This window comes from Pristiophorus japonicus, unplaced genomic scaffold (assembly GCF_044704955.1).
Source record: "Pristiophorus japonicus isolate sPriJap1 unplaced genomic scaffold, sPriJap1.hap1 HAP1_SCAFFOLD_294, whole genome shotgun sequence".
NCBI classification, from domain to species: Eukaryota; Metazoa; Chordata; class Chondrichthyes; family Pristiophoridae; genus Pristiophorus; species Pristiophorus japonicus.
Window position 1 is genome coordinate 222,378 of NW_027252713.1, and position 27,919 is coordinate 250,296.

At 54.4% G+C, this 27,919-nt stretch overlaps 1 long non-coding RNA gene across 1 annotated transcript in view; it reads left to right on the forward strand.

The window, feature by feature from the left end:
- LOC139248775 (uncharacterized) overlaps positions 1-27,457 on the forward strand; it is a 170,970-nt gene extending 143,513 nt beyond the window's left edge. Inside the window, exon 3 of the long non-coding RNA XR_011591069.1 lies at positions 22,204-27,457. This is a non-coding gene — a long non-coding RNA (uncharacterized lncRNA). The remainder of the gene's footprint in view (positions 1-22,203) is intronic.
- The last annotated feature ends 462 nt before the right edge of the window (positions 27,458-27,919 follow it).

The following is a 27,919-nucleotide window of genomic DNA, read 5'->3' on the forward strand; positions in this document are numbered from 1 at the left end:
GCACGTCCGCAGTCAGTGCAATACTGTCAGCGATAAAAGCCGCTGGCAGCGCGGCCCGGCTGCCGCCGGCCTCACTGACTATTGTTGGGTCACAGCAGGCAGCCTGTCCGCGTTATCCCATCAGCGGCGGGGGGGGGCTGGGCTGTCTAGAAAATACATTTTATAACAATGTTCAAAAATAGAGGGGGAAATAATGGAAGGTATTAAAAAGAATGACCATCTATTCACTTTGGTACTTCAGATGTAGTGTTTTTTTTAATTTTAAAAAAGTAACGGCGCAATTTCTGCCCTTTGCTATCCGATAGGCAAGGCCATTGTGTGACACTCTGTAAACGCGTTGCTTGGTGATATTTGACGCAGTGAGAAACACTTGCCGGAGCGTGGCTCGCGAGCTTGGTGGGTTGGCGGGTAAACTTCGCCAGGAAGCTGCTGGGTACATGCAGAAACTGCAGATAAAACACTTATCGTCAAAGCTGTTGGCATTGCACTAATGTTTACAACAGATAGTAATGGCAGATTAAAATGGTGAAACAATGTTTCTTAACAAATTATTTTTAAGATTGGCATATAGGTAACAGAAGTTCAAAGCTGAAATGAGTATTTGTCATTACCAATAACTTCGGTGCAGGGGCATTGTAATATATTCTTTAGAACATCACTAACAAACACACTACACAAAATGGCTCCAATACATATAATGTGACTACATCACATGACCCTTTTCTTATCCACGAGCAGTAGTTGCATTACTACAGTAGTCCACTAGGTAGAGCTATATTACACTTTGCCCTCCTTAATGAAGAAGTAATCATAAAATAATCATCCTACATAACTTGCATGGTTATACACAACAAAAGATATGGACTTATTTTGCCATATTTACCAATCAAACTTAACCACTGGTTTTCTGTTTCGAAGAGGATACCTTTGCTCTCGAACAGAATTTGCGACCTCACGAACGCTCCTCGGGACCCGACGAGCTGCAGGTCCTTCAGCGCGGCCTTCTTAGCTTCGTACACCGTCTGCAGGGCCGGGTCCTCGACGACTTGACCGAGACGGGATTCCAGGTCGAGCACCTCTTTTTCTAGGCCCGACTCCAGCCACCCGCCTCTTGGGTCTTGCCCACGTCCCACCATAGCCTCAAGGAGGGGAAGCCCCCCTGCTTCCTTCTCCAGTCGGCCCAGAATCGACGGAACGAGTCCTGGAACCGCTCGTCCTCCAGCAGCCGGTTGTTAAAGTGCCAGTACCCGGACCCCGTCCTCGCGCGGAGCGAAGCGAGCTCCGCCCACACCAGGTGGTGGTCCGAACACGGCACCGGCCGCATGTAGGCCGCCGGGACGCAGGAAACGTACGCCCGAGACACGTAAAGGCGGTCGACTCTGGACCATCCTACTCCAGGCCTCACCCAAGTAAAGGCGCTGGAGTCGGGGTGGAGATTTCGCCAGACGTCCACCAAGTCGAAGGACGCGACCAGGTCCCTCAACTTCTCCATCGCCGTCATGCTCTGCGAGGCACCGGAGCGATCCCTCGCCTCGAGGGTGCAGTTAAAATCCCCCCCGAGGACAATGCAGTCGCCGACGTCGACGGAGCCAAGAAGAGCAGACACTTCTTCGAAGAAGCGCGCCTGCTGCGGGCCGGGCTGAGGGGCGTACACGTTCACGAGATGGAGCGGCACGTCCCCCAGGTGAACCGTTACGTGCAGCAAGCAGCCTGGCATGGGCTCCTCGACCCCCAAGATCTCCGGCTGAAAATGCGGGCCCAGCAAGATGGCCACCCCACTAGAAGTGGCGGTGAGGTGGCTCATGCGGACCTCTCCTTGCTATTCCAGGAGCCACGTGGCTTCGTCTCCCGGAACGGTGTGGGTTTCTTGCAGGAAGCTCACCGCATATTTCCCCTCCCGCAGGAGCGAAAAATTGTCAAATCTACGACGTGCCTCTCTGCCGCCGTTGATGTTGAGGCTGGCTATGGTTATCTTCATGGCAAAAGCATAGTGCAACCTCTACCTTAACCTATTGCGGGGGAGGGAGCGGAGACTTTTGTTGACCTCTACTCCTTCAGCAGCCCAGCGAGGAACTTTTTGAGCCGGCGCAGCTCAAGGCCTTGCGCCCTTGATAAGGGCCCGCCGGCGGCCATGGTTTTAGCGGCGACGCGGACGGAAGCGATGAGCAGCCCCGGCTCGGACCATCTTTCCCGGGCCAGATGGGCTCGGTTGCGGCGACCCTGGCTCTCGACCAAAAAGTCCCGGAGATCCTCTACGGGAATGAGGGGGGACTCAGCGGCGGGCACGAGGAGATCCACTGCCTCACTGGTGATGGACTCGAGATCTTCACCCGCATCCTCCACCGAGTCCCCGTCCTCCTCCGGGAGGTCGCCGCTAGCAGCCAGCCCGTCGACCGCACGAGGTACGGCAAACGGTCCGGCCGCTCCATCCGGACCTGGCTCTGCCCCGATCCCACCCCCAGGATCGTCGGCAGAGGAGTCCCCACTGGGCTCTTTTAGAATTGGTGCTGGGTCGGGAAGCGACAGCGGAAGGGGTTCCTCCTCCGCCCCAGGAACCGGGGAACAAGGAGAGACCCGGCTATAGAAAATCCCCAGGCCCTCCAAGCGCTCCAGCTCCAAAGTAGGGGGCGAGGGTGGGTGTTCCTCCCCCTCCCCGCCGCCACCCCCCGGCCCAGCGTGTACAGATTCATTAAAAGTGCTAATACTTTGTATTTCTGCCGAGTCAAGCAAATCCCGGGGGAAGTTGGATATTGGCTGGGCGGGCTCAGGTTCGGCCTTTTCGGCCCCGCCCGCCTCAGTCCCCGGGACGCTCGACCCGGCGGCTACGCATTCTTCCGCTGGCCCCACGGTCCCCACGACAGGCAGATCTTCCACGCCATCCCCGGGAGGCAACGGCTGGGCAGCCTCGACTGCCTCACCCTCCCCGGGGACAGATTCCTCGTGCCTACGGCGCAGTTTGGGGGCGCCGGTGGGGGATGCGGCACCGACTCCTCCGCGGAGGGATGTTGTTCCCCCCCCCACCTCATTGGAGTGGCGCCTCCTTTTTTTCCTTGGGGGGCACGGAGACAGGGAGACACCCATGTCTGCCAAGGCCTCCCGCTCCACTCCCCCCTTTTTCTTATCTTGCTCGCGCCCGAACCCCTCTGCGGTATTAGTCAAGGGCTCGGGCACGGGCTCAGGGCACCCCGCGCTCGCCGGTGACGGGGTTGGGCCGAGCGCGGTGAACAGCTTGTCTGGCGCACTCAGGGGACCCGCCTCGAGGTGTTTCGCCTTCTTCCGCGACTTCTTTCCGGCCGGACGCTCTCCCTCCCCGCCGCCGGAGGCCGTGAAAACAAAGGCCCCCGACGATGCCCGCGCACCCACAGCTCCCGGCACGCGGATGCTACTGGGGGGAGGCGAATCGGATATAGCCAGCTTCAGCGACGCCATTGAATGTTTTGCTTCCACTCCATCCACCAGTAAATCAGGTACATGCAGACCACCATGATCTGGATGAGGCAGCTCAGAAATATCAAACACAGCATCACCAAGGTGATGATGCCCATGTACGTGCCGCGCAGGAACGTCACACTCTCAAAGAATCCATTGCCGAATAGATACTGGAAGAATAATTCTTGCGGCGGCGGAGGACTGGCCCACCATGTCGAGTATTCGTCGCTGGTCATTTCCATAAAGTAATCGAGCATGTCCTCAAACATGGTCCGCGGACCGACCGCGCGCCTGAGCGCACCTGCTCAAGGAAGACCGACCGAGATAAAACAACAGAGAAGCGACGATCGAATAGAGAATTATATATAACCAACAAAGAAGAACACAAAACTGTTGATAAATTTACAAATTTGCTCAAAGTGAAAGCACGTCCGCAGTCAGTGCAATACTGTCAGCGATAAAAGCCGCTGGCGGCGCGGCCCGGCTGCCGCCGGCCTCACTGACTATTGTTGGGTCACAGCAGGCAGCCTGTCCGGGTTATCCCATCAGCGGCGGGGGGGGGGGGGTGCGGGGGGGGGTTGGGCTGTCTAGAAAATACATTTTATAACAATGTTCAAAAATAGAGGGGGAAATAATGGAAGGTATTAAAAAGAATGACCATCTATTCACTTTGGTACTTCAGATGTAGTGTTTTTTTTAATTTTAAAAAAGTAACGGCGCAATTTCTGCCCTTTGCTATCCGATAGGCAAGGCCATTGTGTGACGCTCTGTAAACGCGTTGCTTGGTGATATTTGACGCAGTGAGAAACACTTGCCGGAGCGTGGCTCGCGAGCTTGGTGGGTTGGCGGGTAAACTTCGCCAGGAAGCTGCTGGGTACATGCAGAAACTGCAGATAAAACACTTATCGTCAAAGCTGTTGGCATTGCACTAATGTTTACAACGGATAGTAATGGCAGATTAAAATGGTGAAACAATGTTTCTTAACAAATTATTTTTAAGATTGGCATATAGGTAACAGAAGTTCAAAGCTGAAATGAGTATTTGTCATTACCAATAACTTCGGTGCAGGGGCATTGTAATATATTCTTTAGAACATCACTAACAAACACACTACACAAAATGGCTCCAATACATATAATGTGACTACATCACATGACCCTTTTCTTATCCACGAGCAGTAGTTGCATTACTACAGTAGTCCACTAGGTAGAGCTATATTACACTTTGCCCTCCTTAATGAAGAAGTAATCATAAAATAATCATCCTACATAACTTGCATGGTTATACACAACAAAAGATATGGACTTATTTTGCCATATTTACCAATCAAACTTAACCACTGGTTTTCTGTTTCGAAGAGGATACCTTTGCTCTCGAACAGAATTTGCGACCTCACGAACGCTCCTCGGGACCCGACGAGCTGCAGGTCCTTCAGCGCGGCCTTCTTAGCTTCGTACACCGTCTGCAGGGCCGGGTCCTCGACGACTTGACCGAGACGGGATTCCAGGTCGAGCACCTCTTTTTCTAGGCCTGACTCCAGCCACCCGCCTCTTGGGTCTTGCCCACGTCCCACCATAGCCTCAAGGAGGGGAAGCCCCCCTGCTTCCTTCTCCAGTCGGCCCAGAATCGACGGAACGAGTCCTGGAACCGCTCGTCCTCCAGCAGCCGGTTGTTAAAGTGCCAGTACCCGGACCCCGTCCTCGCGCGGAGCGAAGCGAGCTCCGCCCACACCAGGTGGTGGTCCGAACACGGCACCGGCCGCATGTAGGCCGCCGGGACGCAGGAAACGTACGTCCGAGACACGTAAAGGCGGTCGACTCTGGACCATCCTACTCCAGGCCTCACCCAAGTAAAGGCGCTGGAGTCGGGGTGGAGATTTCGCCAGACGTCCACCAAGTCGAAGGACGCGACCAGGTCCCTCAACTTCTCCATCGCCGTCATGCTCTGCGAGGCACCGGAGCGATCCCTCGCCTCGAGGGTGCAGTTAAAATCCCCCCCGAGGACAATGCAGTCGCCGACGTCGACGGAGCCAAGAAGAGCAGACACTTCTTCGAAGAAGCGCGCCTGCTGCGGGCCGGGCTGAGGGGCGTACACGTTCACGAGATGGAGCGGCACGTCCCCCAGGTGAACCGTTACGTGCAGCAAGCAGCCTGGCATGGGCTCCTCGACCCCCAAGATCTCCGGCTGAAAATGCGGGCCCAGCAAGATGGCCACCCCACTAGAAGTGGCGGTGAGGTGGCTCATGCGGACCTCTCCTTGCTATTCCAGGAGCCACGTGGCTTCGTCTCCCGGAACGGTGTGGGTTTCTTGCAGGAAGCTCACCGCATATTTCCCCTCCCGCAGGAGCGAAAAATTGTCAAATCTACGACGTGCCTCTCTGCCGCCGTTGATGTTGAGGCTGGCTATGGTTATCTTCATGGCAAAAGCATAGTGCAACCTCTACCTTAACCTATTGCGGGGGAGGGAGCGGAGTCTTTTGTTGACCTCTACTCCTTCAGCAGCCCAGCGAGGAACTTTTTGAGCCGGCGCAGCTCAAGGCCTTGCGCCCTTGATAAGGGACCGCCGGCGGCCATGGTTTTAGCGGCGACGCGGACGGAAGCGATGAGCAGCCCCGGCTCGGACCATCTTTCCCGGGCCAGATGGGCTCGGTTGCGGCGACCCTGGCTCTCGACCAAAAAGTCCCGGAGATCCTCTACGGGAATGAGGGGGGACTCAGCGGCGGGCACGAGGAGATCCACTGCCTCACTGGTGATGGACTCGAGATCTTCACCCGCATCCTCCACCGAGTCCCCGTCCTCCTCCGGGAGGTCGCCGCTAGCAGCCAGCCCGTCGACCGCACGAGGTACGGCAAACGGTCCGGCCGCTCCATCCGGACCTGGCTCTGCCCCGATCCCACCCCCAGGATCGTCGGCAGAGGAGTCCCCAATGGGCTCTTTTAGAATTGGTGCTGGGTCGGGAAGCGACAGCGGAAGGGGTTCCTCCTCCGCCCCAGGAACCGGGGAACAAGGAGAGACCCGGCCATAGAAAATCCCCAGGCCCTCCAAGCGCTCCAGCTCCAAAGTAGGGGGCGAGGGTGGGTGTTCCTCCCCCTCCCCGCCGCCACCCCCCGGCCCAGCGTGTACAGATTCATTAAAAGTGCTAATACTTTGTATTTCTGCCGAGTCAAGCAAATCCCGGGGGAAGTTGGATATTGGCTGGGCGGGCTCAGGTTCGGCCTTTTCGGCCCCGCCCGCCTCAGTCCCCGGGACGCTCGACCCGGCGGCTACGCATTCTTCCGCTGGCCCCACGGCCCCCACGACAGGCAGATCTTCCACGCCATCCCCGGGAGGCAACGGCTGGGCAGCCTCGACTGCCTCACCCTCCCCGGGGACAGATTCCTCGTGCCTACGGCGCAGTTTGGGGGCGCCGGTGGGTGACGCGGCACCGACTCCTCCGCGGAGGGATGTTGTTCCCCCCCCCGCCTCATTGGAGTGGCGCCTCCTTTTTTTCCTGGGGGGGCACGGAGACAGGGAGACACCCATGTCTGCCAAGGCCTCCCGCTCCACTCCCCCCTTTTTCTTATCTTGCTCGCGCCCGAACCCCTCTGCGGTATTAGTCAAGGGCTCGGGCACGGGCTCAGGGCACCCCGCGCTCGCCGGTGACGGGGTTGGGCCGAGCGCGGTGAACAGCTTGTCTGGCGCACTAAGGGGACCCGCCTCGAGGTGTTTCGCCTTCTTCCGCGACTTCTTTCCGGCCGGACGCTCTCCCTCCCCCCCGCCGGAGGCCGTGAAAACAAAGGCCCCCGACGATGCCCGCGCACCCACAGTTCCCGGCACGCGGATGCTACTGGGGGGAGGCGAATCGGATATAGCCAGCTTCAGCGACGCCATTGAATGTTTTGCTTCCACTCCATCCACCAGTAAATCAGGTACATGCAGACCACCATGATCTGGATGAGGCAGCTCAGAAATATCAAACACAGCATCACCAAGGTGATGATGCCCATGTACGTGCCGCGCAGGAACGTCACACTCTCAAAGAATCCATTGCCGAATAGATACTGGAAGAATAATTCTTGCGGCAGCGGAGGACTGGCCCACCATGTCGAGTATAAGTCGCTGGTCATTTCCATAAAGTAATCGAGCATGTCCTCAAACATGGTCCGCGGACCGACCGCGCGCCTGAGCGCACCTGCTCAAGGAAGACCGACCGAGATAAAACAACAGAGAAGCGACGATCGAATAGAGAATTATATATAACCAACAAAGAAGAACACAAAACTGTTGATAAATTTACAAATTTGCTCAAAGTGAAAGCACGTCCGCAGTCAGTGCAATACTGTCAGCGATAAAAGCCGCTGGCGGCGCGGCCCGGCTGCCGCCGGCCTCACTGACTATTGTTGGGTCACAGCAGGCAGCCTGTCCGGGTTATCCCATCAGCGGCGGGGGGGGGCTGGGCTGTCTAGAAAATACATTTTATAACAATGTTCAAAAATAGAGGGGGAAATAATGGAAGGTATTAAAAAGAATGACCATCTATTCACTTTGGTACTTCAGATGTAGTGTTTTTTTTAATTTTAAAAAAGTAACGGCGCAATTTCTGCCCTTTGCTATCCGATAGGCAAGGCCATTGTGTGACGCTCTGTAAACGCGTTGCTTGGTGATATTTGACGCAGTGAGAAACACTTGCCGGAGCGTGGCTCGCGAGCTTGGTGGGTTGGCGGGTAAACTTCGCCAGGAAGCTGCTGGGTACATGCAGAAACTGCAGATAAAACACTTATCGTCAAAGCTGTTGGCATTGCACTAATGTTTACAACAGATAGTAATGGCAGATTAAAATGGTGAAACAATGTTTCTTAACGAATTATTTTTAAGATTGGCATATAGGTAACAGAAGTTCAAAGCTGAAATGAGTATTTGTCATTACCAATAACTTCGGTGCAGGGGCATTGTAATATATTCTTTAGAACATCACTAACAAACACACTACACAAAATGGCTCCAATACATATAATGTGACTACATCACATGACCCTTTTCTTATCCACGAGCAGTAGTTGCATTACTACAGTAGTCCACTAGGTAGAGCTATATTACACTTTGCCCTCCTTAATGAAGAAGTAATCATAAAATAATCATCCTACATAACTTGCATGGTTATACACAACAAAAGATATGGACTTATTTTGCCATATTTACCAATCAAACTTAACCACTGGTTTTCTGTTTCGAAGAGGATACCTTTGCTCTCGAACAGAATTTGCGACCTCACGAACGCTCCTCGGGACCCGACGAGCTGCAGGTCCTTCAGCGCGGCCTTCTTAGCTTCGTACACCGTCTGCAGGGCCGGGTCCTCGACGACTTGACCGAGACGGGATTCCAGGTCGAGCACCTCTTTTTCTAGGCCCGACTCCAGCCACCCGCCTCTTGGGTCTTGCCCACGTCCCACCATAGCCTCAAGGAGGGGAAGCCCCCCTGCTTCCTTCTCCAGTCGGCCCAGAATCGACGGAACGAGTCCTGGAACCGCTCGTCCTCCAGCAGCCGGTTGTTAAAGTGCCAGTACCCGGACCCCGTCCTCGCGCGGAGCGAAGCGAGCTCCGCCCACACCAGGTGGTGGTCCGAACACGGCACCGGCCGCATGTAGGCCGCCGGGACGCAGGAAACGTACGCCCGAGACACGTAAAGGCGGTCGACTCTGGACCATCCTACTCCAGGCCTCACCCAAGTAAAGGCGCTGGAGTCGGGGTGGAGATTTCGCCAGACGTCCACCAAGTCGAAGGACGCGACCAGGTCCCTCAACTTCTCCATCGCCGTCATGCTCTGCGAGGCACCGGAGCGATCCCTCGCCTCGAGGGTGCAGTTAAAATCCCTCCCGAGGACAATGCAGTCGCCGACGTCGACGGAGCCAAGAAGAGCAGACACTTCTTCGAAGAAGCGCGCCTGCTGCGGGCCGGGCTGAGGGGCGTACACGTTCACGAGATGGAGCGGCACGTCCCCCAGGTGAACCGTTACGTGCAGCAAGCAGCCTGGCATGGGCTCCTCGACCCCCAAGATCTCCGGCTGAAAATGCGGGCCCAGCAAGATGGCCACCCCACTAGAAGTGGCGGTGAGGTGGCTCATGCGGACCTCTCCTTGCTATTCCAGGAGCCACGTGGCTTCGTCTCCCGGAACGGTGTGGGTTTCTTGCAGGAAGCTCACCGCATATTTCCCCTCCCGCAGGAGCGAAAAATTGTCAAATCTACGACGTGCCTCTCTGCCGCCGTTGATGTTGAGGCTGGCTATGGTTATCTTCATGGCAAAAGCATAGTGCAACCTCTACCTTAACCTATTGCGGGGGAGGGAGCGGAGTCTTTTGTTGACCTCTACTCCTTCAGCAGCCCAACGAGGAACTTTTTGAGCCGGCGCAGCTCAAGGCCTTGCGCCCTTGATAAGGGCCCGCCGGCGGCCATGGTTTTAGCGGCGACGCGGACGGAAGCGATGAGCAGCCCCGGCTCGGACCATCTTTCCCGGGCCAGATGGGCTCGGTTGCGGCGACCCTGGCTCTCGACCAAAAAGTCCCGGAGATCCTCTACGGGAATGAGGGGGGACTCAGCGGCGGGCACGAGGAGATCCACTGCCTCACTGGTGATGGACTCGAGATCTTCACCCGCATCCTCCACCGAGTCCCCGTCCTCCTCCGGGAGGTCGCCGCTAGCAGCCAGCCCGTCGACCGCACGAGGTACGGCAAACGGTCCGGCCGCTCCATCCGGACCTGGCTCTGCCCCGATCCCACCCCCAGGATCGTCGGCAGAGGAGTCCCCAATGGGCTCTTTTAGAATTGGTGCTGGGTCGGGAAGCGACAGCGGAAGGGGTTCCTCCTCCGCCCCAGGAACCGGGGAACAAGGAGAGACCCGGCCATAGAAAATCCCCAGGCCCTCCAAGCGCTCCAGCTCCAAAGTAGGGGGCGAGGGTGGGTGTTCCTCCCCCTCCCCGCCGCCACCCCCCGGCCCAGCGTGTACAGATTCATTAAAAGTGCTAATACTTTGTATTTCTGCCGAGTCAAGCAAATCCCGGGGGAAGTTGGATATTGGCTGGGCGGGCTCAGGTTCGGCCTTTTCGGCCCCGCCCGCCTCAGTCCCCGGGACGCTCGACCCGGCGGCTACGCATTCTTCCGCTGGCCCCACGGCCCCCACGACAGGCAGATCTTCCACGCCATCCCCGGGAGGCAACGGCTGGGCAGCCTCGACTGCCTCACCCTCCCCGGGGACAGATTCCTCGTGCCTACGGCGCAGTTTGGGGGCGCCGGTGGGTGACGCGGCACCGACTCCTCCGCGGAGGGATGTTGTTCCCCCCCCCGCCTCATTGGAGTGGCGCCTCCTTTTTTTCCTGGGGGGGCACGGAGACAGGGAGACACCCATGTCTGCCAAGGCCTCCCGCTCCACTCCCCCCTTTTTCTTATCTTGCTCGCGCCCGAACCCCTCTGCGGTATTAGTCAAGGGCTCGGGCACGGGCTCAGGGCACCCCGCGCTCGCCGGTGACGGGGTTGGGCCGAGCGCGGTGAACAGCTTGTCTGGCGCACTAAGGGGACCCGCCTCGAGGTGTTTCGCCTTCTTCCGCGACTTCTTTCCGGCCGGACGCTCTCCCTCCCCCCCGCCGGAGGCCGTGAAAACAAAGGCCCCCGACGATGCCCGCGCACCCACAGTTCCCGGCACGCGGATGCTACTGGGGGGAGGCGAATCGGATATAGCCAGCTTCAGCGACGCCATTGAATGTTTTGCTTCCACTCCATCCACCAGTAAATCAGGTACATGCAGACCACCATGATCTGGATGAGGCAGCTCAGAAATATCAAACACAGCATCACCAAGGTGATGATGCCCATGTACGTGCCGCGCAGGAACGTCACACTCTCAAAGAATCCATTGCCGAATAGATACTGGAAGAATAATTCTTGCGGCGGCGGAGGACTGGCCCACCATGTCGAGTATAAGTCGCTGGTCATTTCCATAAAGTAATCGAGCATGTCCTCAAACATGGTCCGCGGACCGACCGCGCGCCTGAGCGCACCTGCTCAAGGAAGACCGACCGAGATAAAACAACAGAGAAGCGACGATCGAATAGAGAATTATATATAACCAACAAAGAAGAACACAAAACTGTTGATAAATTTACAAATTTGCTCAAAGTGAAAGCACGTCCGCAGTCAGTGCAATACTGTCAGCGATAAAAGCCGCTGGCGGCGCGGCCCGGCTGCCGCCGGCCTCACTGACTATTGTTGGGTCACAGCAGGCAGCCTGTCCGGGTTATCCCATCAGCGGCGGGGGGGGGGCTGGGCTGTCTAGAAAATACATTTTATAACAATGTTCAAAAATAGAGGGGGAAATAATGGAAGGTATTAAAAAGAATGACCATCTATTCACTTTGGTACTTCAGATGTAGTGTTTTTTTTAATTTTAAAAAAGTAACGGCGCAATTTCTGCCCTTTGCTATCCGATAGGCAAGGCCATTGTGTGACGCTCTGTAAACGCGTTGCTTGGTGATATTTGACGCAGTGAGAAACACTTGCCGGAGCGTGGCTCGCGAGCTTGGTGGGTTGGCGGGTAAACTTCGCCAGGAAGCTGCTGGGTACATGCAGAAACTGCAGATAAAACACTTATCGTCAAAGCTGTTGGCATTGCACTAATGTTTACAACAGATAGTAATGGCAGATTAAAATGGTGAAACAATGTTTCTTAACGAATTATTTTTAAGATTGGCATATAGGTAACAGAAGTTCAAAGCTGAAATGAGTATTTGTCATTACCAATAACTTCGGTGCAGGGGCATTGTAATATATTCTTTAGAACATCACTAACAAACACACTACACAAAATGGCTCCAATACATATAATGTGACTACATCACATGACCCTTTTCTTATCCACGAGCAGTAGTTGCATTACTACAGTAGTCCACTAGGTAGAGCTATATTACACTTTGCCCTCCTTAATGAAGAAGTAATCATAAAATAATCATCCTACATAACTTGCATGGTTATACACAACAAAAGATATGGACTTATTTTGCCATATTTACCAATCAAACTTAACCACTGGTTTTCTGTTTCGAAGAGGATACCTTTGCTCTCGAACAGAATTTGCGACCTCACGAACGCTCCTCGGGACCCGACGAGCTGCAGGTCCTTCAGCGCGGCCTTCTTAGCTTCGTACACCGTCTGCAGGGCCGGGTCCTCGACGACTTGACCGAGACGGGATTCCAGGTCGAGCACCTCTTTTTCTAGGCCCGACTCCAGCCACCCGCCTCTTGGGTCTTGCCCACGTCCCACCATAGCCTCAAGGAGGGGAAGCCCCCCTGCTTCCTTCTCCAGTCGGCCCAGAATCGACGGAACGAGTCCTGGAACCGCTCGTCCTCCAGCAGCCGGTTGTTAAAGTGCCAGTACCCGGACCCCGTCCTCGCGCGGAGCGAAGCGAGCTCCGCCCACACCAGGTGGTGGTCCGAACATGGCACCGGCCGCATGTAGGCCGCCGGGACGCAGGAAACGTACGCCCGAGACACGTAAAGGCGGTCGACTCTGGACCATCCTACTCCAGGCCTCACCCAAGTAAAGGCGCTGGAGTCGGGGTGGAGATTTCGCCAGACGTCCACCAAGTCGAAGGACGCGACCAGGTCCCTCAACTTCTCCATCGCCGTCATGCTCTGCGAGGCACCGGAGCGATCCCTCGCCTCGAGGGTGCAGTTAAAATCCCTCCCGAGGACAATGCAGTCGCCGACGTCGACGGAGCCAAGAAGAGCAGACACTTCTTCGAAGAAGCGCGCCTGCTGCGGGCCGGGCTGAGGGGCGTACACGTTCACGAGATGGAGCGGCACGTCCCCCAGGTGAACCGTTACGTGCAGCAAGCAGCCTGGCATGGGCTCCTCGACCCCCAAGATCTCCGGCTGAAAATGCGGGCCCAGCAAGATGGCCACCCCACTAGAAGTGGCGGTGAGGTGGCTCATGCGGACCTCTCCTTGCTATTCCAGGAGCCACGTGGCTTCGTCTCCCGGAACGGTGTGGGTTTCTTGCAGGAAGCTCACCGCATATTTCCCCTCCCGCAGGAGCGAAAAATTGTCAAATCTACGACGTGCCTCTCTGCCGCCGTTGATGTTGAGGCTGGCTATGGTTATCTTCATGGCAAAAGCATAGTGCAACCTCTACCTTAACCTATTGCGGGGGAGGGAGCGGAGTCTTTTGTTGACCTCTACTCCTTCAGCAGCCCAGCGAGGAACTTTTTGAGCCGGCGCAGCTCAAGGCCTTGCGCCCTTGATAAGGGCCCGCCGGCGGCCATGGTTTTAGCGGCGACGCGGACGGAAGCGATGAGCAGCCCCGGCTCGGACCATCTTTCCCGGGCCAGATGGGCTCGGTTGCGGCGACCCTGGCTCTCGACCAAAAAGTCCCGGAGATCCTCTACGGGAATGAGGGGGGACTCAGCGGCGGGCACGAGGAGATCCACTGCCTCACTGGTGATGGACTCGAGATCTTCACCCGCATCCTCCACCGAGTCCCCGTCCTCCTCCGGGAGGTCGCCGCTAGCAGCCAGCCCGTCGACCGCACGAGGTACGGCAAACGGTCCGGCCGCTCCATCCGGACCTGGCACTGCCCCGATCCCACCCCCAGGATCGTCGGCAGAGGAGTCCCCACTGGGCTCTTTTAGAATTGGTGCTGGGTCGGGAAGCGACAGCGGAAGGGGTTCCTCCTCCGCCCCAGGAACCGGGGAACAAGGAGAGACCCGGCCATAGAAAATCCCCAGGCCCTCCAAGCGCTCCAGCTCCAAAGTAGGGGGCGAGGGTGGGTGTTCCTCCCCCTCCCCGCCGCCACCCCCCGGCCCAGCATGTACAGATTCATTAAAAGTGCTAATACTTTGTATTTCTGCCGAGTCAAGCAAATCCCGGGGGAAGTTGGATATTGGCTGGGCGGGCTCAGGTTCGGCCTTTTCGGCCCCGCCCGCCTCAGTCCCCGGGACGCTCGACCCGGCGGCTACGCATTCTTCCGCTGGCCCCACGGCCCCCACGACAGGCAGATCTTCCACGCCATCCCCGGGAGGCAACGGCTGGGCAGCCTCGACTGCCTCACCCTCCCCGGGGACAGATTCCTCGTGCCTACGGCGCAGTTTGGGGGCGCCGGTGGGGGATGCGGCACCGACTCCTCCGCGGAGGGATGTTGTTCCCCCCCCCGCCTCATTGGAGTGGCGCCTCCTTTTTTTCCTGGGGGGGCACGGAGACAGGGAGACACCCATGTCTGCCAAGGCCTCCCGCTCCACTCCCCCCTTTTTCTTATCTTGCTCGCGCCCGAACCCCTCTGCGGTATTAGTCAAGGGCTCGGGCACGGGCTCAGGGCACCCCGCGCTCGCCGGTGACGGGGTTGGGCCGAGCGCGGTGAACAGCTTGTCTGGCGCACTAAGGGGACCCGCCTCGAGGTGTTTCGCCTTCTTCCGCGACTTCTTTCCGGCCGGACGCTCTCCCTCCCCCCCGCCGGAGGCCGTGAAAACAAAGGCCCCCGACGATGCCCGCGCACCCACAGCTCCCGGCACGCGGATGCTACTGGGGGGAGGCGAATCGGACATAGCCAGCTTCAGCGACGCCATTGAATGTTTTGCTTCCACTCCATCCACCAGTAAATCAGGTACATGCAGACCACCATGATCTGGATGAGGCAGCTCAGAAATATCAAACACAGCATCACCAAGGTGATGATGCCCATGTACGTGCCGCGCAGGAACGTCACACTCTCAAAGAATCCATTGCCGAATAGATACTGGAAGAATAATTCTTGCGGCGGCGGAGGACTGGCCCACCATGTCGAGTATAAGTCGCTGGTCATTTCCATAAAGTAATCGAGCATGTCCTCAAACATGGTCCGCGGACCGACCGCGCGCCTGAGCGCACCTGCTCAAGGAAGACCGACCGAGATAAAACAACAGAGAAGCGACGATCGAATAGAGAATTATATATAACAAACAAAGAAGAACACAAAACTGTTGATAAATTTACAAATTTGCTCAAAGTGAAAGCACGTCCGCAGTCAGTGCAATACTGTCAGCGATAAAAGCCGCTGGCGGCGCGGCCCGGCTGCCGCCGGCCTCACTGACTATTGTTGGGTCACAGCAGGCAGCCTGTCCGGGTTATCCCATCAGCGGCGGGGGGGGGCTGGGCTGTCTAGAAAATACATTTTATAACAATGTTCAAAAATAGAGGGGGAAATAATGGAAGGTATTAAAAAGAATGACCATCTATTCACTTTGGTACTTCAGATGTAGTGTTTTTTTTAATTTTAAAAAAGTAACGGCGCAATTTCTGCCCTTTGCTATCCGATAGGCAAGGCCATTGTGTGACACTCTGTAAACGCGTTGCTTGGTGATATTTGACGCAGTGAGAAACACTTGCCGGAGCGTGGCTCGCGAGCTTGGTGGGTTGGCGGGTAAACTTCGCCAGGAAGCTGCTGGGTACATGCAGAAACTGCAGATAAAACACTTATCGTCAAAGCTGTTGGCATTGCACTAATGTTTACAACAGATAGTAATGGCAGATTAAAATGGTGAAACAATGTTTCTTAACGAATTATTTTTAAGATTGGCATATAGGTAACAGAAGTTCAAAGCTGAAATGAGTATTTGTCATTACCAATAACTTCGGTGCAGGGGCATTGTAATATATTCTTTAGAACATCACTAACAAACACACTACACAAAATGGCTCCAATACATATAATGTGACTACATCACATGACCCTTTTCTTATCCACGAGCAGTAGTTGCATTACTACAGTAGTCCACTAGGTAGAGCTATATTACACTTTGCCCTCCTTAATGAAGAAGTAATCATAAAATAATCATCCTACATAACTTGCATGGTTATACACAACAAAAGATATGGACTTATTTTGCCATATTTACCAATCAAACTTAACCACTGGTTTTCTGTTTCGAAGAGGATACCTTTGCTCTCGAACAGAATTTGCGACCTCACGAACGCTCCTCGGGACCCGACGAGCTGCAGGTCCTTCAGCGCGGCCTTCTTAGCTTCGTACACCGTCTGCAGGGCCGGGTCCTCGACGACTTGACCGAGACGGGATTCCAGGTCGAGCACCTCTTTTTCTAGGCCCGATTCCAGCCACCCGCCTCTTGGGTCTTGCCCACGTCCCACCATAGCCTCAAGGAGGGGAAGCCCCCCTGCTTCCTTCTCCAGTCGGCCCAGAATCGACGGAACGAGTCCTGGAACCGCTCGTCCTCCAGCAGCCGGTTGTTAAAGTGCCAGTACCCGGACCCCGTCCTCGCGCGGAGCGAAGCGAGCTCCGCCCACACCAGGTGGTGGTCCGAACACGGCACCGGCCGCATGTAGGCCGCCGGGACGCAGGAAACGTACGCCCGAGACACGTAAAGGCGGTCGACTCTGGACCATCCTACTCCAGGCCTCACCCAAGTAAAGGCGCTGGAGTCGGGGTGGAGATTTCGCCAGACGTCCACCAAGTCGAAGGACGCGACCAGGTCCCTCAACTTCTCCATCGCCGTCATGCTCTGCGAGGCACCGGAGCGATCCCTCGCCTCGAGGGTGCAGTTAAAATCCCCCCCGAGGACAATGCAGTCGCCGACGTCGACGGAGCCAAGAAGAGCAGACACTTCTTCGAAGAAGCGCGCCTGCTGCGGGCCGGGCTGAGGGGCGTACACGTTCACGAGATGGAGCGGCACGTCCCCCAGGTGAACCGTTACGTGCAGCAAGCAGCCTGGCATGGGCTCCTCGACCCCCAAGATCTCCGGCTGAAAATGCGGGCCCAGCAAGATGGCCACCCCACTAGAAGTGGCGGTGAGGTGGCTCATGCGGACCTCTCCTTGCTATTCCAGGAGCCACGTGGCTTCGTCTCCCGGAACGGTGTGGGTTTCTTGCAGGAAGCTCACCGCATATTTCCCCTCCCGCAGGAGCGAAAAATTGTCAAATCTACGACGTGCCTCTCTGCCGCCGTTGATGTTGAGGCTGGCTATGGTTATCTTCATGGCAAAAGCATAGTGCAACCTCTACCTTAACCTATTGCGGGGGAGGGAGTGGAGACTTTTGTTGACCTCTACTCCTTCAGCAGCCCAGCGAGGAACTTTTTGAGCCGGCGCAGCTCAAGGCCTTGCGCCCTTGATAAGGGCCCGCCGGCGGCCATGGTTTTAGCGGCGACGCGGACGGAAGCGATGAGCAGCCCCGGCTCGGACCATCTTTCCCGGGCCAGATGGGCTCGGTTGCGGCGACCCTGGCTCTCGACCAAAAAGTCCCGGAGATCCTCTACGGGAATGAGGGGGGCCTCACTGGCGATGGACTCGAGATCTTCACCCGCATCCTCCACCGAGTCCCCGTCCTCCTCCGTGAGGTCGCCGCTAGCAGCCGGACCGTCGACCGCACGAGGTACGGCAAACGGCCCGGCCGCTCCATCCGGCCCTCGCTCTGCCCTGATCCCACCCCCAGGATCGTCGGCAGAGGAGTCCCCAATGGGCTCTTTTAGAATTGGTGCTGGGTCGGGAAGCGACAGCGGAAGGGGTTCGTCCTCCGCCCCAGGAACCGGGGAACAAGGAGAGACCCGGCCATAGAAAATCCCCAGGCCCTCCAAGCGCTCCAGCTCCAAAGTAGGGGGCGAGGGTGGGTGTTCCTCCCCCTCCCCGCCGCCACCCCCCAGCCCAGCGTGTACAGATTCATTAAAAGTGCTAATACTTTGTATTTCTGCCGAGTCAAGCAAATCCCGGGGGAAGTTGGATATTGGCTGGGCGGGCTCAGGTTCGGCCTTTTCGGCCCCGCCCGCCTCAGTCCCCGGGACGCTCGACCCGGCGGCTACGCATTCTTCCGCTGGCCCCACGGCCCCCACGACAGGCAGATCTTCCACGCCATCCCTGGGAGGCAACGGCTGGGCAGCCTCCACTGCCTCACCCTCCCCGGGGACAGATTCCTCGTGCCTACGGCGCAGTTTGGGGGCGCCGGTGGGGGACGCGGGACACGCGGCGGGCACCGACTCCTCCGCGGAGGGATGTTGTTCCCCCCCCCGCCTCATTGGAGTGGCGCCTCCTTTTTTTCCTGGGGGGGCACGGAGATAGGGAGACACCCGTGTCTGCCAAGGCCTCCCGCTCCACTCCCCCCTTTTTCTTATCTTGCCCGTACCCGAACCCCTCAGCGGTATTAGTCAAGGGCACGGGCTCAGGGCATCCCGCGCTCGCCGGTGTTGGGGTTGGGCCGAGCGCGGTGAACAGCTTGTCTGGCGCACTAAGGGGACCCGCCTCGAGGTGTTTCGCCTTCTTCCACGCCTTCTTTCCGGCCGGACGCTCTCCCTCCCGCCCGCCAGAGGCCGTGAAAACAAAGGCTCCCGACGATGCCCGCGCACCCACAGCTCCCGGCACGCGGATGCTACTAGGGGGAGGGGTGGCGGCGGCGCCAGCCTTGGCCACCCTCGGTGGTTTGGTGGCTTTGGAGGCGGGGCAATTCTTGCGAACGTGCCCCACCTCCCTGCAGGCATGGCACCGCACGCCGTCCGACATCCAAAAGACACGGTAGGCAGTCCCCTTGTGCACCACATTAAAATTGCCCTCTGTCGTCTCTTCCCGCGCCACCCGGACAAAGAGCTGGCGGCGGAAGGAGAACACATGGCGCAGGCTGTTCTTCCTGAGGCCAAGCGGTATGGGGTTGATCCCCGACCTTACCTCCCCCAGTTGGTGTAGCTGAGGGAGGAGGAGCTCAGCGGGAACAAAGGGCGGGACGTTTGATAGAATGACCCTCTGCGCGGTGGCCTCGAGAGGGTCCACCGGCAGGAACGCCCCACCCACCGTGAGCCCCTTTTCAATGGCCAGGGACACCGCCCGCTCCGACCCCAGGAAGAACACGGCCTTCCCAGACATCTTAGAGGCTGCGACAATGGCCGAGGGGCTGACTACCCCAGCCATCACCCGCACGCACTCCTCAATGCTCATTGTGGGGTGAGTGTAGCTCTTGACCCCGTGTTTCTTAGTTATAAGTCTGAATGGTGGCAGGGCAGCAGGTGGCGCAGGAGGAGCCGTGGATGTGGATGCCGCCTGCGCATAAGTCCTAGCTGGCCCTGCCACCGGCGTAGATGGGGTCGCCATCACGGGGTCCCTTTAAGGGCTACACCCACCCCAAAGTCACAGGCCTTAATGGTCTTTAAATGGCCTCGTTTAATAGACTGAGCAGAGGAGCTCTTAACGATACGGACAGCAGAATTCTGCATGAACTTAAGTTTATGGAGGGTGGAAAATAGGAACTCAGTCAGGAGCGCGTTGGAATAGTCAAGTCTGGAGGCAACAAAAGCATGGTGAGGGTTTCAGCAGATGAGCAGAAGCAGGGCGGAGTTACGCAAGTGGAAATAGACGGTCTTAGTGATGGCATGGATATGTAGCCAGAAGCTCATCTCAGGGTCAAAAACAACACCAAGTTTGCGAACAGACTGGTGCAGCCTCAGACAGTTGCCAGGGAGAGGAATGGAGTCAGTGGCTAAGGAACGCAATTGTGGCAGGGATTGAAGATATTGGCCTGAATATTTGGCAGGTTGGGAGTCAGGCACTCGAAAGCGGTCAGGAAACATGGGAGAACAGGAATCCCGCAGGTCCTTCCGAATTTAACAGATTATGAGGCTGCCTGGCTGTGGGCGGGTAGACCCATGGCACTAGGCCGCAGAGAGGAGGGAGGGATCACTGGGGGCCTGGAGGAGGAGTGGGGGAAGAAATCAGCATTGATTGGGGCTGAAGTGCCAATTCAGGGTCCAAAGAAGCAAGGGTGGGGTCAGGCACAATCGTGGGTCAGAGTAGCAAGGGAATGGAGGGATTCAGGAATGATCGGGGGCCAGAGGAGCATGGGGGTGGTGGGATAGGGGACAGGTGAGCATCGGAGGTCCAGGTGAGCATCAGAGGGCGATGAGTAACATGGGGGTGGGGTTTCGTGAGTGGCCTTGTGGCGGATCGGAGGCCTCGTTGTGGGGGTGGGGTGGAGCCTCCTATCGCAGAGGATGGGTTCAGCAGAGATGCTGGATCCAGAAGGCAAATGTAACGGGGTCCAGTGCTTCCTAGCAAAATAAAGCCCAACCCCAGACACGCACCTGGTGACACGTGGAGTGAGGCGAATCGGATATAGCCGGCTTCAGCGACGCCATTGAATGTTTTTGCTTCCACTCCATCCACCAGTAAATCAGGTACATGCAGACCACCATGATCTGGATGAGGCAGCTCAGAAATATCAAACACAGCATCACCAAGGTGATGATGCCCATGTACGTGCCGCGCAGGAACGTCACACTCTCAAAGAATCCATTGCCGAATAGATACTGGAAGAATAATTCTTGCGGCGGTGGAGGACTGGCCCACCATGTAGAGTAGGAGTCGCTGGTCATTTCCATAAAGTAATCGAGCATGTCCTCAAACATGGTCCGCGGACCGACCGCGCGCCTGAGCGCACCTGCTCAAGGAAGACCGACCGAGATAAAACAACAGAGAAGCGACGATCGAATAGAGAATGATATATAACAAACAAAGATGAACACAAAACTGTTGATAAATTTACAAATTTGCTCAAAGTGAAAGCACGTCCGCAGTCAGTGCAATACTGTCAGCGATAAAAGCCGCTGGCGGCGCGGCCCGGCTGCCGCCAGCCTCACTGACTATTGTTGGGTCACAGCAGGCAGCCTGTCCGGGTTATCCCATCAGCGGCGGGGGGGGGGGGGGGGCGGCGGGGGGCTGGGCTGTCTAGAAAATACATTTTATAACAATGTTCAAAAATAGAGGGGGAAATAATGGAAGGTATTAAAAAGAATGACCATCTATTCACTTTGGTACTTCAGATGTAGTGTTTTTTTTAATTTTAAAAAAGTAACGGCGCAATTTCTGCCCTTTGCTATCCGATAGGCAAGGCCATTGTGTGACGCTCTGTAAACGCGTTGCTTGGTGATATTTGACGCAGTGAGAAACACTTGCCGGAGCGTGGCTCGCGAGCTTGGTGGGTTGGCGGGTAAACTTCGCCAGGAAGCTGCTGGGTACATGCAGAAACTGCAGATAAAACACTTATCGTCAAAGCTGTTGGCATTGCACTAATGTTTACAACAGATAGTAATGGCAGATTAAAATGGTGAAACAATGTTTCTTAACGAATTATTTTTAAGATTGGCATATAGGTAACAGAAGTTCAAAGCTGAAATGAGTATTTGTCATTACCAATAACTTCGGTGCAGGGGCATTGTAATATATTCTTTAGAACATCACTAACAAACACACTACACAAAATGGCTCCAATACATATAATGTGACTACATCACATGACCCTTTTCTTATCCACGAGCAGTAGTTGCATTACTACAGTAGTCCACTAGGTAGAGCTATATTACACTTTGCCCTCCTTAATGAAGAAGTAATCATAAAATAATCATCCTACATAACTTGCATGGTTATACACAACAAAAGATATGGACTTATTTTGCCATATTTACCAATCAAACTTAACCACTGGTTTTCTGTTTCGAAGAGGATACCTTTGCTCTCGAACAGAATTTTACGAACTTGATTTTGAAATTAGACTCATTCTCGGCTAAGCCCAAAGAGAGTTTTTCTCCAAGGGCAACCCTTGATCGACATTTTGACTCTTTATAACTTCAGACTGTTTGTCTACCTGACTCGGACTCAGACTTAAATTCTGACTTTGTCTTGAATTTGTATCTCGTACATCTGTAGGATTTTCTACTGGTACTCTACTTGTAACGACTATCTGACTCATCAGAAATAATCAAATCATTCCAACTTTCAACTCCTTCCACATCTGTAGGTAAAATATGATCAATCTGAACAACCCTAACCCATCCATGATCAAACATCTCGACCAAATATGTGCGAGAGCCACACATCTTCACTACTTCCAAGAGGCGGGAGTTCCTGGCGTTGGTGAGGCCTATAAAAGGCCCAGCGGCAGCGAGAGGCGGCGGCAGTCCGAGAGACTGGAGTTCCTGGCGTTGGTGAGGCCTATAAAAGGCCCAGCGGCAGCGAGAGGCGTCGGCAGTCCGAGAGGCGGGAGTTCCTGGCGTTGGTGAGGCCAATAAAAGGCCCAGCGGCAGCGAGAGGCGGCGGCAGTCCGAGAGGCGGGAGTTCCTGGCGTTGGTGAGGCCTATAAAAGGCCCAGCGGCAGCGAGAGGCGGCGGCAGTCCGAGAGGCGGGAGTTCCTGGCATTGGTGAGTACCTATAAAGGCCCAGCGGCAGCGTGAAGCGTCGGCAGTCCGAGAGGCGGGAGTTCCTGGCGTTGGTGAGGCCTATAAAGGCCCAGCGGCAGCGTGAGGCGGCGGCAGTCCGAGAGGCGGGAGTTCCTGGCGTTGGTGAGGCCTATAAAAGGCCCAGCGGCAGCGTGAGGTGTACCTGTGCAGCTGCAGTGGGGAGAGAGGGCAAAAAGGAAGTAGAAAGAAATCGAGAGGTGACGTCACAGCCAAGAGGGTAAGTGATTGGCTGGTGATTGGTGAGTAGTTTTTCTTTTTTCTCTTCTATGTCAGTGAGTGACTTTTAGCATTGTTGTTGCCAATTTGGGTGTATCTAGGGGTTGAGTCATGGCAGGAGAGCTCGGTCGGGTGTTATGCTCCTCCTGTACCATGTGGGAACTCAGGGATGACTCCAGTGTCCCTGACGACTATGTGTGCAGGAAGTGTATCCACCTCCAGCTCCTGACGGTCCGCGTTGCGGAGTTGGAGCTGAAGGTGGATTCACTCTGGAGCATCCACGATGCTGAGAATGACGTGAGTATCACGTGTAGCGAGTTGGTCGTACGGCAGGGAAAGGGTCCACAGCCAGATAGGGAATGGAAGACCAGCAGGAAGAGCAGTGCAAGGAAGGTAGTGCAGGAGTCCCCTGTGGTCATCCCCCTGCAAAACAGATACACTGCTTTGGGTACTGTTGAGGGGCATGACTCATCAGGGGAGGGCATTAGCAGCCAAGTTCATGGCACCGTGGTTGGCTCTGTTGCACAGAAGGGCAGGAAAAAGAGTGGTAATTATAGGGGATTCAATTGTAAGGGGAATAGATAGGCGTTTCTGCGGCTGCAACCGAGACTCCAGGATGGTATGTTGCCTCCCTGGTGCAAGGGCCAAGGATGTCTCGGAGCGGGTGCAGGACATTCTAAAAAGGGAGGGAGATCAGCCAGTTGTCGTGGTGCACATTGGTACCAACAACATAGGTAAAAAAAGGGATGAGGTCCTATGAAATGAATTTAAGGAGCTTGGAGCTAAATTAAAAAGTAGGACCTCAAAAGTAGTAATCTCGGGATTGCTACCAGTGCCACGTGCTAGTCAGAGTAGGAATCGCAGGATAGCGCAGATGAATACGTGGCTTGAGCAGTGGTGCAGCAGGGAGGGATTCAAATTCCTGGGGCATTGGAACCGGTTCTGGGGGAGGTGGGACCAGTACAAACCGGACAGTCTGCACCTGGGCAGGACCGGAACCAATGTCCTAGGGGGAGTGTTTGCTAGTGCTGTTGGGGAGGATTTAAACTAATATGGCAGGGGGATGGGAACCAATGCAGGGAGACAGAGGGAAACAAAAAGGAAGCAGAAGCAAAAGACAGAAAGGAGATGAGGAAAAGTGGAGGGCAGAGAAACCCAAGGCAAAGAACAAAAAGGGCCATTGTACAGCAAAATTCTAAAAGGACAAAGGGTGTTAAAAAAAAGAAGCCTGAAGGCTTTGTGTCTTAATGCAAGGAGTATCCGCAATAAGGTGGATGAATTAACTGTGCAAATAGATGTTAACAAATATGATGTGATTGGAATTACGGTGACGTGGCTCCAGGATGATCAGGGCTGGGAACTCAACATCCAGGGGTATTCAGCATTCAGGAAAGATAGAATAAAAGGAAAAGGAGGTGGGGTAGCATTGCTGGTTAAGGAGGAAATTAAGGCAATAGTTCGGAAGGAAATTAGCTTGGATGATGTGGAATCTATTTGGGGAGAGCTGCAGAATACCAAAGGGCAAAAAGCGTCAGTGGGAGTTGTGTACAGACCTCCAAACAGTAGTAGTGATGTTGGGGAGGGCATCAAACATGAAATTAGGGGTGCGTGCAATAAAGGTGCAGCAGTTATAATGGGTGACTTTAATATGCACATAGATTGGGTTAACCAAACTGGAAGCAATACGGTGGAGGAGGATTTCCTGGCGTGCATAAGGGATGGTTTTTAGAGCAATATGTCGAGGAACCAACTAGGAGGGTGGCCATCTTAGACTGGGTGTTGTGTAATGAGAGAGGATTAATTAGCAATCTCGTTGTGCGAGGCCCCTTGGGGAAGAGTGACCATAATATAGTGGAATTTTGCATTAAGATGGAGAATGAAACAATTAATTCAGAGACCATGGTCCAGAACTTAAAGAAGGATAACTTTGAAGACATGAGGCGTGAATTGGCTAGGATAGATTGGCGAATGATACTGAAGGGGTTGACTGTGGATGGGCAATGGCAGACATTTAGAGACCGCATGAATGAACTACAACAATTGTACATTCCTGTCTGGCGTAAAAATGAAAAAGGGAAGGTGGCTCAACCGTGGCTATCAAGGGAAATCAGGGATAGTATTAAAGCCAAGGAAGTGGCATACAAATTGGCCAGAAATAGCAGCGAACCCGGGGACTGGGAGAAATTTAGAACTCAGCAGAGGAGGACAAAGGGTTTGATTAGGGCAGGGAAAATGGAGTACGAGAAGAAGCTTGCAGGGAACATTAAGACAGGTTGCAAAAGTTTCTATAGATATCTAAGGAGAAAAAGGTTAGTAAAGACAAACGTAGGTCCCCTGCAGTCAGAATCAGGGGAAGTCATAACGGGGAACAAAGAAATGGCGGACCAATTGAACAAGTACTTTGGTTCGGTATTCACTGAGGAGGACACAAACAACCTTCCGGATATAAAAGGGGTCGGAGGGTCTAGTAAGGAGGAGGAACTGAGGGAAATCCTTATTAGTCGGGAAATTGTGTTGTGGAAACTGATGGGATTGAAGGCCGATAAATCCCCAGGGCCTGATGGACTGCATCCCAAAGTACTTAAGGAAGTGGCCTTGGGAATAGTGGATGCATTGACAGTCATTTTCTAACATTCCATTGACTCTGGATCAGTTCCTATGGAGTGGAGGGTAGCCAATGTAACCCCACTTTTTAAAAAAGGAGGGAGAGCGAAAACAGGGAATTATAGACAGGTCAGCCTGACATCGGTAGTGGGTAAAATGATGGAATCAATTATTAAGGATGTCATAGCAGTGCATTTGGAAAGAGGTGATATGATAGGTCCAAGTCAGCATGGATTTGTGAAAGGGAATTCATGCTTGACAAATCTTCTGGAATTTTTTGAGGATGTTTCCAGTAGAGTGGACAATGGAGAACCAGTTGATGTGGTATATTTGGACTTTCAGAAGGCTTTCGACAAGGTCCCACACAAGAGATTAATGTGCAAAGTTAAAGCACATGGGATTGGGGGTAGTGTGCGGACATTGATTGAGAACTGGTTGTCAGACAGGAAGCAAAGAGTAGGAGTAAATGGGGACTTTTCAGAATGGCAGGCAGTGACTAGTGGGGTACCGCAAGGTTCTGTGCTGGGGCTCCAGCTGTTTACACTGTACATTAATGATTTAGACGAGGGGATTAAATGTAGTATCTCCATATTTGCGGATGACTCTAAGTTGGGTGGCAGTGTGAGCTGCGAGGAGGATGCTATGAGGCTGCAGAGCGACTTGGATAGGTTAGGTGAGTCGGCAAATGCATGGCAGATGAAGTATGTGAGGTTATCCACTTTGATGGTAAAAACAGAGAAACAGATTATTATCTGAATGGTGACAGATTAGGAAAAGTGGAGGTGCAAAGAGACCTGGGTGTCATGGTACATCAGTCATTGAAGGTTGGCATGCAGGTACAGCAGGCGGTTAAAAAAGCAAATGGCATGTTGGCCTTCAAAGCGAGGGGATTTGAGTACAGGGGCAGGGAGGTGTTGCTACAGTTGTACAGGGCCACACCTGGAGTATTGTGTACAGTTTTGGTCTCCTAACCTGAGGAAGGACATTCTTGCTATTGAGGGAGTATAGCGAACGTTCACCAGACTGATTCCCGGGATGGCGGGACTGACCTATCAAGAAAGATTGGATCAACTGGGATTGTATTCACTGGAGTTCAGAAGAATGAGAGGGGACCTCATAGAAACGTTTAAAATTCTGATGGGTTTAGACAGGTTAGATGCAGGAAGAATGTTCGCAATGTTGGGGAAGTCAAGCACCAGGGGACACAGTCTGAGGATAAGGGGTAAGCCATTTAGGACCGAGATGAGGAGGAATTTCTTCACCCAGAGAGTGGTGAACCTGTGGAATTCTCTACCACAGAAAGTTGTTGAGGCCAGTTAACTGAATATATTCAAAAAAGACTTAGATGAAGTCCTTACTACTCGATGAATCAAGGGGTATGGTGAGAAAGCAGGAATGGGGTACTGAAGTTGCATGTTCAGCCATGAACTCATTGAATGGCGGTGCAGGCTAGAAGGGTTGAATGGCCTACTCCTACACCTATTTTCTATGTTTCTATGTTACCAACAACACTGCGGAACCAGAGGCAGACTACAATGTGGAACTCGCAGCACACCTGGTAGACAGACAGAGGGAACAGCCTGCGGAAAGGGCAATCCCAACAGACAGCCCAGGCGAGTCAACAATCACACCAATCAAAACAGACAGCCCAGGCGAGATACCAGCAACCACACCCAAAGAAAAACAGACACCAAGGCAAACAACTGAACCACAACTCAGATGCTCCATGCGAGAGCGTAGACTACCCTAGAGACTGAACCTATAAAGACAATAAGACCTTGGGAAAGGGTGATGTCATGTATATTACATTATTGTATATAACTGTATCCTAACATGCTATACATGACTGTAATAAGATAGGACCTGTAACCACCAGCATATCTTACCACCAGGGGTGCACTTGCAAGAGACAGGTATATGAGGACAAGTCTCAGGCAAGTGCAGCATTCCAGAACTGTGAAATAAAGGTGCAGGTCCAGAGTGACCTTGACTTCACGACATGCCTCGTGTGAATCTGTACTGAGGGGACAGGACTTTACAGACCAATAGGTAATGTCGTAAACATGTGTGCCCACGACAACCAGTTTTACGATGCAAGTATCTGCCTCAAAATTAAAATTGTTGTGGAGTCTTCTTTAACTCCCTTCATGGCCTTGCTGCTCCCTATCTCTGTAGGCTCCTCTGCTCCTAGAACGCCTCCCCTACAACACTCCATTCCTCGGACTCCAGCCTCTTGTGTATCCCACCTCCTTCTACCATCGGAAGCCATGGCTGCAGCCTCCTAGGTCCCACTCTCTCCCTAAACCTCTCTACATCTCTCTCTTCTTTTAGACTCTCCTTAAAATCCACCTCTCTGACCAAGCAATACGTCAATTCTCTAATCTGTGTCTTCGGCATTTCATCAGTTTTCATCACATGTCTGAAGTGACTTGAGATGTTAGATGTTCAAGGCACGAT